Source organism: Erinaceus europaeus, chromosome 20 (assembly GCF_950295315.1).
Source record: "Erinaceus europaeus chromosome 20, mEriEur2.1, whole genome shotgun sequence".
NCBI lineage: Eukaryota > Metazoa > Chordata > Mammalia > Eulipotyphla > Erinaceidae > Erinaceus > Erinaceus europaeus.
In genome coordinates, this window is record NC_080181.1 from 51549192 (window position 1) to 51559098 (window position 9907).

At 42.4% G+C, this 9907-nt stretch overlaps 1 non-coding gene across 1 annotated transcript; it reads left to right on the top strand.

Moving 5' to 3' along the window:
- The first annotated feature begins 7577 nt into the window (after nucleotides 1-7577).
- On the top strand, nucleotides 7578-7679 carry LOC132535038 (U6 spliceosomal RNA). Its single transcript, XR_009546824.1, has one exon. It is a non-coding gene; the product is annotated as a U6 spliceosomal RNA (small nuclear RNA).
- Nucleotides 7680-9907: the final 2228 nt, after the last annotated feature.

Consider the following 9907-nt stretch of genomic DNA (forward strand, 5'->3'; position numbering starts at 1 on the left):
CAGATTGGGTGGGTGACGAGACGTCAAGCGTTGGAGCCCACTTGATACAAACAGGAAAAATGACACAATGCCAGAAGACATTAGATGTGGAATACACATCTTGTGGCTTGAGACCCAAGCCAGCACCACAAGGAAACACCACGGATGGTGGTTTGGTGCAGTGATATCACTCCCTCTCTCTGTCTCTCCCTGCTTCTCTCCCTGTTTCACTCACTCTTTCACTCAAAAAAGAAAGCACAGCCTGAGAGGTGGCACAGTAGATGAGCCATTAGACTCTAAAGCATGCAGCCCCAGATTTGATCTATGGCATCCTATACATCAGAGTGATGCTCTGGTTCTCCTTCTCTCTCCCACACTCTCAAATAAATAAATCTTTGGAGATAAAAAGAGCAAAAGAAAAAAGTGGGCCAGTCTACTCAGCAATATTGTACACACACAAGTAGCTCACCTAGAAGGTGTCTGCTTAGTCACATACTCAACCCAGGTTTGCCCCCAGCCTCCACTGCACTAGAGGAAGTTTTAGTGATGCGGTCTCTTTCCCTCTTTTATTTTTTTTTAATATTTATTTTCTCTTTTGTTGCCTGTGTTGTTGTTTATTGTTGTTGTAGTTATTGATGTCTTTGTCCTTGTTAGGACAGAGAGAAATGGAGAGAGGAGGGGAAGACAGAGAGGGGGAGAGAAAGACAGACACCTGCAGACCTGCTTCACCGCCTGTGAAGCGACTCCCCTGCAGGTGGGGAGCCGGGGGCTCGAATGGGGATCCTTACGTGGGTCCTGGCGCTTTGCACCACGTGCACTTAACCCACTGCTACCGCCCGACTTCTGTGTCTTTCCCTCTTTACATCTGTCCCAGTCTGTTTAAAAATGTCGGCCTGGAACAGTGGAGTCCTGGCAGTGACAAAAAGAGGAAGCGAAGGAGGGCAGGAAAAGAAAGTGGGGTCTTTTAAGAAAGAAAAAAGGAGCTAGGCGCCGTATGCACAATAGTCAAAGAAGAGAAGCAGCCTAAATGCCCATCAACAGATGACTGGCTAAAGAAGTTATGGGATAGGTGCCAGGCGGTGGCACACCTGGTTTAGTGTACACATTAAAGTGTGAAAGGACCAAGCCCCTTCATCTATTATGAAAAACTTCATAATAGATGAAGCAGGGCTATAGGTGTCTCTCTCCCTCACTATCTCCCCTTCTCCTCTCAATTTTTTTCTGTTTCTATCCAATAATAAAAATATTTTTAAAAAAAGAAGAAGAAAAGAAATAAGTTATGGGCTATATACCCCATGCATTACTACTCTGCAATCAAAAAAGATGACTTTATGTCCTTTGAGACAAAATGGATGGAACTGGAAGTGTCTTTTCTTAATTTTATTTATTGTTTTCCCTTTTGTTTCCCTTGTTGTCTTTTTATTGTTGTTGTAGTTATTGTTGTTATTGATGTCATTGTTGGATAGGACAGAGAGAAATGGGGAGAGGAGGGGAAGACGGGGGGGGGGGGACATAGACACCTGCAGACCTGCTTCACCGCCTGTGAAGCGACGCCCCTGCAGGTGGGGAGCCGGGGGCTCGAACAGGGATCCTTATGCTGGTCCTTGTGCTTTGCCCCACATAAGCTTAACCCACTGCACTACCTCCCAACTCCCCTGGAAGTGTTTTTGTTTAGCGAAATAAATGATATGTGGAATGTAGAGAACTGATATACATGAATTTGCAATGAACAAAAAACAGAAGCAAACAAACTTTCTAAGACTTTGTAAGAACTATGGTGGCTATCTTTGGGAGGTGGGAGGGTATAGAACATTGGTGGTGGATGTGCTGGATGTAGAACTCTACATTGGAATAAAGCAGTATTAACACAGAGAATTTGGGACTGGAGTAGATAGCATAATGGTTATGCTAAGTAACTGATGCCGGAGACTCTGAAGTCCCAGGTTCAATCTCCTGCACTACCATAAACCAGAGCTAATCAGTGCTCTGGTAAAAAAAAAAAAAAAAAAAAAGAGAGAGAGAGAGAGAAGGAGAGAGTGAGAACTTGCATCCAAATTCAGTCCCAAATTCAGTCCCTAGCACCACCAATAGCCAGAACTGAAAAGAAAGGAAGAAAGAGAGAGAAAGAGAATGAGGAAGGGAGGGAAGGAGGGAGGGAAAGAAAACATAGCATGTGTTCCTATTTAATAGAATACATGTGTATTGTAATTATTTATCTATATATTTATTTAATTAATTGATTTATACCAGAGCACTGCCCAACTCTAGGTAATGATGGGGGGTGGCTTTGAGTCTGGGACCTCTGAGCCTCATGAATGAGAGTCTTTTTGCACCTTCCCCACCCTATTTATTTTTTTTTAATTAACACCAAATTCAAAATTCAAATGGTACACTAGGGTGTACCTCTCCACACATTACTCCTCTCTGACAGTAGGTTTCTTCAGGGTCCTTCCAAAGATGTCACAGTTGTTATTATAAGGCACACATTAGAGAGTAGAGAGTAGCTGCATTTTAACTGCTAGTTCAAAGACTACAGCATTGAGGTCATGTGCACCATGAGACAGACTGAAATAGTTGTATCAAGTCATGCCAGCAATCACACACTCACAAACCCCCCCCACCCCCACCTAGAAAAAAGACAAGTGTTTCTCCTGTACCTCACAGGCCAATCATGTAGGACTTAGTACCTGGGTGTTCCTGTTACTTCATGGCCCTTTTTTGTATAGCCCGCAGGGGCTGGACTTCATGGGCTCCTGGAAAATCTCAGCCATTTACTACTCTGCATATCAAAGTCCATTTCAAGTGTAACACTGGAACTTTGCCAGAGATTTTTTTTTTTTTAGAAGATTTATTTTATTAATATTATATGAGATAGGGAGCCTCATGCACAAAGCCCTGCACTCTACCAGCTGAGTATACCCGGCCTGTTGACTAGCTTAACAAAACAGCCACTCAGCCAGGCAGGTGATATGACTCTCCTGTGATCCTACCTGGTCCCTTGCACTCCCTATCTTTGCACAGCCCTCCCTGCACCCCTAAGAGGGGGTGCTTGTACACCTCTCCACCTGGGTCCTATCCTGCAGAACCAGCACCTGTAGACTGTTCTCTCTTCCCTTCCAAAGGAATTACTATGGCTAATAGCCCTGCTATTCAGTATGCAGTTTGGCTCTTTTAAGTTAGTATCTGTCTATTTGGTCTTTGGATCATCTCTCGCTGAGTAAACATCACGTGGCTTACCTGGCAGTTGAGAGACCTTGGCTTCAAGTCTACTGTTTACCACTACACAGTTGTAGATACTCAAGTAACAGCTGGTTGGAGGCTGGTTATGATAGAATTACCTGAAAGGCCACTCAGACACCCACCAGCTGTAAAATCAAATTCTATTAGACAAACAAGGAGAACTTGACACACAACAGGCTTCACCATCACTCAGCCAAAATAAACCATCACCAGTGAATGACTTTCTCATGTAAATGTAGGTTCCATTCATTAGAGGTGCTTCAAAGTAGGACACACCCTGTATGCTGGTGGTCAGAAATAGATCTTGCCCCTGGCACTCTAACTGAATCTCTGGAACGCTGGCACATTAAGCAACAGTCCCAAACCAGCCAGCCAGAGTCTCTCCAGCTTGAAAACTCTTTGGCACCTTACTGGGACTCTTCTCATTTTCAGTGTGCTGGGGAATCCATTCGTCATTTGTGGATGTTTTCTCCTTATGAGGAAGAAGGTGAGGGCATGGGGAAAGGCAGTGGAGCACCAGGCAGAGGCCAGGCACTTAGGCATCATCAACTTTGAGACCCAGAATGGACTGGGTCACTCCCTGACTCTTGGTCCCTTTACAATGAATGGTCTTGAGTCTCCTCTACACTAGAAAATCCTAACTTTTGGGAGAACCCTGCATGCCCAGCATGTCTGCAACAGCAGGAGGGTGGCGGGGTAGCCAGGATGACCCCCCGGGAACCTCGGACTAAAGGGAAACAGCCATTTCCATTTCAAAATAATCCAGTCACAACACAAACAGTTGGTCTTTATTTCTTTCTTTCTTTTCTATTTTTTATTTAATTTTTTAAATTATTGATTTAGTATTGGTTTACAAAAGTATAAGGTAAGGGGGCCGGGCAGTGGCTCACCTGGTTAAGCACACAGAGTTCAAACTTACAAGGTAACAGGGCTATATAATTCCACACTATTCCCTCCACCAGAGTTCTGTGTCCCCTCCATTAGAAACTGCAATGGTAAAGTGCTGAACAGAGTGCTGAACTAGTGTAGTGGCTCTGCATATAGTTTCTGAGGCAGAAGGGCTTCAGGTTCAAAGCCTATTCTCACCAGAAGCCAGAGGTTTGCCCCTCTGAGGAAAAAAAAGAAACTGCAGTGGTTCTCCCAAGGTCACAGCTATGGGTTGACTACTGTTTCTAGTCTATTCTGTCTGTATATCTACCTACCTATCCATCCAATTATATATATGTATTATTTTTCTTTTTTTCTTTTTATTTTTTTTTTTTTGTCTCCAAGGTTATTACTGGGACTCGATGCCTGTACTACAAATCCACTGCTTCTGGAGGCTTTTTTTTTTTTCTCTTTTGTTGCCCTTGTTGTTTATCATTGTTGTTATATTGTTGTCATTGTTGTTGGATAGGACAAAGAGAAATCAAGAGATGAGGGGAAGATAGAGGGGGAAAGAAATATACCTGCAGACCTGCTTCACCGTCCATGCGTGAAGTGACCCCCTTGCAGGTGGGGAGCTGCGGGCTCGTACCGGGATCCTTGCACCAGTCTTTGTACTTATGTACTTTTGTACTTTGTACATATGTGCTTAACCCACTGCACTACTACCTGGCTCCCTATCCAACTATATTTTTTAAAATTTTTATTTATTTCTTATTAGATAGAGACAGAGAGTAATTGAGAAGGGAGGGAAGGTAAAGAGGGAGAGAGACAGAGGAACACCTGCAGCTCTACTTCATCACTCCTGAAGCTTTCCCCTACCATTGCCACTTTCTAGTGATGGCATGGTCCTGGAGAGACCCTCAAAAGGGCTTATGATGATGTCATCAGGAGGATATTTTGACATTAATTTTAATGCTTTTAGATAATACATTTAATGATGTGTCTTGATCAGTGAGGTCCTGCTGAACATGTAGAACTTGAGAAAAAGGGATTCTGAGAACCAAAAAAATTAGGTCTGGCTTCACCTCTGCCAGCTATAAGCTTCAAGACTGGGGCTCCCTGGGTGTCACCGGCCTAACTCAGTCACAAAACTGCCTGATTGCAACTGTTCCATTTTCTTTGCAGGGCAGTGAACTATGGTGGTTACATGAGATCAGTAAGATAAGAACACAGTAAAAACACTACTATGTTTTCGTAGAAACCATTTATATCAGTCATCTGGACAGAGTTATACCTCAATAATAAATAACCTCAAAAAACTGATTATGTAAGTGGAGGTGGGACTTAGAAAGGAAGAGAAGGCAGGAGCATAGGAAAAAAATGGGCAAATATATACAAAAATTAGATAGTGATAGAAATAATAGTCAATCCATATCTGTGACCTTAGGAGAACTACTGCAGTTTCCAATGGCGGGAATGGGGGACACAGAACTTTAGTGGTGGGAATGAAGTGGAATTATACCACTGTTTTTTCTTCTTTTTTGTTTTTGCCTCCAGGGTTATTGCCAAGCCTTGGTGCCTGCACCATGAATCCACTGCTCCTGGAGACCAATCCCCCCCCACCTTTTTTGTTGCCCTTGTTGTTTTTTTTAACATTGTTGTGGCTATTGTTGTTGTTGTTGCTGTCGTTGGATAGGACAGAGAGAAATGGGGAGAGGAGGGGAAGACAGAGAGGGGGAGAGAAAGGTAGACACCTGCAGATCTGTTTCTGCAGATGGGGAGTCGGGGGCCATGTGCGCTTAATCCGCTGCACTACCGCCCGACTCCCCTGGCATAACTATTATGTTAACTTCCCAGCCCCTCCCCCATCATTTAAAAGATAGTGTTCCACTGTCTTCTCATCTCCAGAGAGTGATTAAGAAATTTACAAGTTTATAATCCTTCAAATGTTTGCTCACCTGTATATGATAATTTGATGTTTCCAGTATTAAGGAGTCTATCCTCTCTTTTATCTTTCTTTCTTCTCTCTCTCCTTTTTTTTTTTCTCCAGGATTATTACTGGGGCTCAGTGCCTGCACTATAAATCCACTGCTTCTTGTGGCCCTTTCCCCCCCATTGGACAGGACAGAGAGAAACTTGAGAGGGGAATAGAAAATAGAGAGAGGGAGATAGACACCTTGCAGACCTGCTTCACCACTTGTGAAGTGACCTGCACTGCAGGTAGGGAGCTGGGGATTCAAACTGAGGTCCTTGCACAGTCCTTGAACTTTGTAATATGTGCACTTAATCCAGTGCACCACCACACAGTCCCCCTTTGTCTCTTTCAAAATTAAAAAATAAGAAGAAGAAAAGTTGAACTGGGAGGCTGTTCAGTTGTATCACATAAAACATTATACTTAATGTGTCAAGTTCTTCAGTAGGGGTTATGGAGTATTAGTTAAAGATCATCTTAAAGGTCTCTTGCAGCATTAATCTATTCATTTCTGTGCAATTAGGTCATTTATTTGTGACATCTCATTTGTGTCTCATCAAAAAGTGTTATTCTTGCTACTTGTTCTGTTTGCTTGCTTTTATTGTGAAAAAATACTTCACACAAGCGTGCCATTAATTTATGCATTGTTAAGTGTACAGTTCTGTGTGTCATTAAGATTATTCATTATGGGATGGTGGAACACAGGATAGTGGTTATGCAAAAAGAGGCACCAGGAGAGCTCCAAGAATGATAAAGGAGGCTGACAAAGTCCCAGATTCAATCCTCCACATCACCATAAGCCAGAGCTGAGCAGTGCTCTGTAAGAAACAAAACAAAACAAACAAAAAAAAAAAATTCACAGTGTTGTACAACTGTGACCACCATCCATCTCCAGAATCTTTTCTTCATTCCAAGTTGAAATTCTGGACCTGTTAAATGATACTGCCCCCATTCTTCCTTTCTCTATCCAGAGTCAACACTATTTTATGTTCTGTCTCTATGGATTTACCTGGTTTAGGTAACATGCGAGTGACAAACCATACTTGTATTTTTGTTACATAAACTTTTTTTTCCCCCCTCCAGGGCTATTGATGAGGCTCAGTGCTTGCACCATGAATCCGCTGCTCCTGGGGGCCATTTTTTCCATTTTGTTACCCTTGTTGTTGCTGTTGTTGTTGGATAGAACAGAGAGAAATTGAGAGAGGAGGGGAAGGTAGAGGGGGAGAGAAAGATAGACACCTGAAGATTTGCTTCACCACCTGTAAAGCGGACCCTCCCCTGCATGTTGGTCGCCAGGGGCTCGAACCGGGATCCTTGCTGGTCTTTGTGCTTCACACCCTATTGCCCAGCCCCTGTTATATAAACTTCTGTATTTAGCAGAATTCCATCTTGCTTTTTCTCTCTAGTGGAACTTTTTCTCACTTCATGGAAACAAGGCTTCACTTACTGATGAATTATGCAATAGGGTAGTTTCTCTTTCCATGCCCAGCCCTTACAGGAAGGGCCAATAACATTGTCAGTGCTCTCTGGCAGCATACATACTACAACTGGAACGATACACAGATGATTATCATGGTCTCTGTTCAAAGAGACGCACAAATTTGTGAAGTTCCAAATTTCGAGGGAGAGAATTTGAGAAGAGTGTAAGAAACTGATTAGGAAAACCTAAACTTCCGCTCCTGCCACCCTGTTTTTCTGTGAATAAGCAGAATATTTCGGGGACTGTGGGGGAGGATTATCTAAGATTAGCACTTTGACTATTATGCATGGGCTTATCCTCTACCCTTCTCCATAATTAGATATCTAATCGTCCTGGATTGTCTTTGTGCACTTAACCAAGTGCAGAAGGTGCAATAATCCTAGTTATCAAAATTTTATATTAACTGACTGTTAAATGAATACACTGGGTAAAAGTTGAGGTTCCAATTTGACCTTGGTTCATCATGACTTAGAGGCCATTTTGCTACTTTAGGTGCTGCCTTTTGCAGACTGGGTTAAGATCAATCGATCTGTCTCCCTGACACATCATCCTCCTCTGCAGTTGGTGGAGGAATGGGGACTAGAGTTGAAGTTAGAGAAAGGGAGCCCACAAGTACAAGGGACCCAGGCCAGTCACATCTGTATTGTGTGAGACTGTGAGGGACAAGTATGCCTGGCTGGTAGTTGAAGTCTGCCAGTCAGACTGCTGACAGTATGGATGCTATTCCTTCCTATTTCTTGTGCAACAGGGTCAGAATAGGTACCACCAGTAAATGACTGAATTAGACTCTTTGTATCGATAAATTCAGTGCCCATGTGTATTTAGTAGTCCTAAATATTTAATGCCTTTTAGATATTTAGCATCTCCTGTGTTGGTGCGTACTTAGTGTATAATGAATGTTAGGGTTATCCTCTGGTCTTTCCATTCTTTTCTTTTTTTTAAATTTTTTTAAATTTATTTTATTTATTTTTTTCCCTTTTGTTGCCCTTGTTTTATTGTTGTAGTTATTATTGTTGTTGTTGTTGTTGGATAGGACAGAGAGAAATGGAGAGAGGGAGGGGAAGACAGAGAGGAGGAGAGAAAGATAGACACCTGCAGACCTGCTTCACCGCCTGTGAATCGATTCCCCTGCAGGTGGGGAGCCGGGGTTCGAACCGGGATCTTTTTGCCGGTCCTTGTGCTTTGCGCCACCTGCGCTTAGCCCGCTGCGCTACCGCCCGACTCCCCCATTCTTTTCTATGCTTAATACACACATGCTATACTTACTACTTATCCTTCCTTGACATATATTAAAATACTTACATGTTTCAGTTATGTTTTAGAAAATAATTCATGCAAAAAAAGGGGGGGTACTGGTCAGTGGTGCACCTGGTTCAATGCACATAGTACACGAAGCACAAGGACCCGAGCAAGGATCCAGGTTTGAGTCCCCCGCCCACCTGCAGGGGGAAATTTCAGGAGCGGCGAAGTAGGTCTGCAGGTGTCTTTCTCCCTCTTTAAAAAAAATTTTTTTTAAATATTTATTTATTCCTTTTGTTGTCCTTGTTTTATTGTTTTAGTTATTGTTGTTATTGATGCCATCGTTGTTGGATAAGACAGAGAGAAATGGAGAGAGGAGGGGAAGACAGAGAGGGGGAGAGAAAGATAGACACCTGCAGACCTGCTTCACTGCATGTGAAGCGACTCCCCTGTAGGTGGGGAGCCGGGGGCTTGATAGGATTCTTATGCCTGTTCTTGTGCTTTGCGCCACCTGCACCCAGTGTGCTACCGCCCAACACCCTCTTTCTTCCTCTTTAACTCCCCTCCCTCAATTTATCTTTGTCCTATCCAATAAATGGAAAAAAATGGCCACCAGGAGAAATGGATGTATAGTGCAGGCACCAAGCCCCAGCAATAACACTAGAGGTTGGTTTTTTTGTTGTTGTTCTTTTTTTTTTTTTTTTTTTAAAGCAATGTGGCAATGTGGTATCCTCCACTGGGTACTGGAACAGAAAATAGATATTTATGAAATAAAGTAAAATTCTGAACAATGTCTAGAATCTAGTTAACAGCAATGTGTCAATGTTAATGTCTTTGTTTCTTCAAGCATGCTTGGTTGTTTTAAGATGTTCATATTAAATTAAACTGGGTAAAGGACATGCTGAAAAAGTTATACTAGCTTTGTCACTTTGAATAAATCTAAAATAATCTTAAATTAACTTTTATTAAGAAAAACCTAAGCCCACATCTATTTTATCTGATCTAATATAGCCACTCCTGTCTTTAAAATCTTGTATCCCTGGTATGTTTCTCCATAAATTTATTGTTAACTGGAGTGCTCAGTTTGTTGAAAATTTAAAATTTGTTGTAGTTACTGATATGTTTAGAAT